The following is a 2,971-nucleotide window of genomic DNA, read 5'->3' on the forward strand; positions in this document are numbered from 1 at the left end:
AAACAGAAATGTATTCCGGTTTGAAGAGCAAGACAGTCGATCTTACAATACAATTAAGGGGATTGACCTCAAACACCAAAATCGGTACTGGCATTCAGTTTGTATTATTAATAAATATCACCATGATGACTATGAGTTTTGACTGTGGATGAGCTAAAAACTAACAAATATTTAGTACGTTAGTAGGTATCTACAGTACGATTCGGGATATTTTCTTAGATAAATCTATATATTAATACGTGAAGCAAAAACTTTGTATCCCTTTTGACGAAAATTGCGCGGACGGAGGAGTATGAAATTTTCCACACTTATAAAGGATATAGAGAAGAAGTGCACAATGCTAATATTTTTTTAAAATAATGCGTAAAAGATACATTAAATCAATAAAGAAAACATTACACACACTACATACCATATTATTATATTTGACGCAAACACGCATGCATACTATTTATTGTCGAACTTTTTGTTCTTGACGTCTGTGGTCAAATTGAGAATAGATTAAATATTGTTTGTCTTTATTAATATTTTTTTATAGTGTAGCCTTGGCGAAATTTGTGATTATAGAAGTATAAAATACAATCATAATAGTGTACAAACTTGCAATTCCAATTGATTATAGTCGAATTTCGACTACTGCGGACCTCTAGTTCTAATAAAAACGTTTTAATATTTCAGTGCGTTGCTGTGGGCGCCTTGTCTTTAGCGGAAGAATATCCAGAAACAAACAATAAAATAGTTCCTAAACCAATCGAATATGTAAATGATGAAGACGATACGTATAATGTCGTCAGCTGGACGTCTTGTAATCTAACCGAAACGCCGATTTTTTCATGCCACGACTGCAACACCCGAATGTTCTGCAATCCGATCGGCGGCCTTCTTATATCCTGCAGAGATAATCGTCGTCCTCACTGCAACCGCGGCCTGTGCAAATCCACACCCAGTGATGAATGCGCTCAATAAATACAAAAATTTAAGCAGCTGTGTATGTTTGAAGGGCACAAGGCGTCTATTTTAAAATGGGTTTATCAGGATTTTTAAAATATCTATCATTAACAGACCGTTATGACTGTCGGTACTTGAACCATTGTACCGTGGTTCACTTGCGGACTAAATAATAATAATAACGGTTGGTTCGAAGTAAGTATCAGTTGAATGGAATTCAAATTCAATTCAAATTCAAAATCATTTATTTTAACTTAGATGTCAGTATAACACACTTGTTGAATGTCAAAATATAAATAACAATGCTAACTCTGCCACCGGTTCCTAAAAAAGCCACAGTCCTGAGAAGAACCGGCGAAACAAACTCAGCGGGCTTTTTTTTTGTATTTTCTCAAAAAAAAATTTTTTAAATAAGTAAAAATATTTACAATAAACGAAAAAACAAGTAAAAAAATACAGTTAAAAAATTATAATAATAATAATGAAAAATAAAAAGGCCAGGAGCGAACGCCTCATTCCCACGTAGTGCCATCTAGTAAATAATCCTTAATTTTATAATATGCCTTGTTGCACAAACGTTCCTTGACAGTTTTCTTAAATCTATGAACAAGTAGTAATTGAACATTTTGTGGGATCTTGTTGAAAAGTTGTACATCCAGCCCCCTAAAAGAGTTGCTTATTTGCTTAATTCGAGCCGCCGGCAACGCAAGCCTATGTTTGTTCCTAGTGTTCACATTATGCAAATCGCAGACTCTGGGGAATTCTTCAATGTTTTTACGCACGTACAATAAATTTTAAAAAATGTATTGGGACGCTAAAGTTAGATATTATTAGAATATTTGAAATGTATTCAACTGATAAATTTTTTTAATAAATGTATCTTTTTTATTTGGTTGGTTTTGTTAATTTTACATCAATGATACTATGTACACATATGGACTTGTTGTTGTCTGAAATAAAATAAATCATACATTCAAATCATTCGTTCATTCATTCAATTTAAGGTCCTATTAACTTGTCATCTTTGCAAACGTAACAAGGACCACACAATAATATTGTTACTTTGTTGTAATTACCCCAACGAAATTACTGGAATAAATTTAATAGATTTAAATTACAGTTATTTTTTTTAAATCTATGGAAACTACGGATCCATGTTTCAAGGCGAATAGCGGGATTCATACGCCAATGTCTATTGATTGTAACCACTCAATCCAAAGTAGGACATGTACCTACTCGTCTGTCATCTAAAGTAATAAGCAATTAACGTTTTGACAAGAAATACTTGATTCGATAATTTTGTATTAATTTCTTTTATTACAAACACGTACAGCTTTCACAAAACAAATTCAAACCTTAAACAGATCATGCCAAAAAGACAATCTTTAGAACCAAATCATAAACACTATTTTACCATTATCACTTCAATCGCTAAACGAAACACAGGGCGCAAGAAAAGAAAAATAAGTGGATATCAAATTATATATAGTTACTACCAAGAAAAGCAGGTAACAGATTATTTTAATCAACACACAAAATTACCGATCACGGATCGAAGCCAAGTCCATACATTACATACATTCTTACTAAAACCTAAATTTAGTTTTAACAAAAACTCAAATTCCTCATTAATTAAAAAAAATACAATATTACAAACTAAACGAATTTACTTTTATTTACTCATACTACTTATTTATTACTTATTTTATTTTCCCGTCCATGTTTATTGTACAAAAAAAACTTGCTCAGTTGAAACTAAATAACGAAGCCTTCCTGAAGGAACTTTAGCAAAAGCAAATTGAATTAAAGGCGAAGTGGTTTTGCGAAATACTCAGCTATTCTTGGCTATTTTTTTGTCTAAAATATACATTTCAATAGTAATTACTTTAGAGAGTTTTTATTTCGAGGAGCATAGCTTTCTTAGCGAGATCGAATCGTGACCGCTAAAAGAAAATTCAAACAAAATTCGAAGTCTTTTAGTATTTAAAGATATTTCTTTAGCATCTAAGTAAACATTTAAACG

At 31.8% G+C, this 2,971-nt stretch overlaps 1 long non-coding RNA gene across 1 annotated transcript; it reads left to right on the top strand.

Moving 5' to 3' along the window:
• Positions 1-516: 516 nt before the first annotated feature.
• Positions 517-2,062, top strand: LOC101738184 (uncharacterized). Its single transcript, XR_009976468.1, has 2 exons — positions 517-569; positions 679-2,062. It is a non-coding gene; the product is annotated as an uncharacterized LOC101738184 (long non-coding RNA).
• Positions 2,063-2,971: the final 909 nt, after the last annotated feature.

Source organism: Bombyx mori, chromosome 3 (genome assembly GCF_030269925.1).
Source record: "Bombyx mori chromosome 3, ASM3026992v2".
NCBI lineage: Eukaryota > Metazoa > Arthropoda > Insecta > Lepidoptera > Bombycidae > Bombyx > Bombyx mori.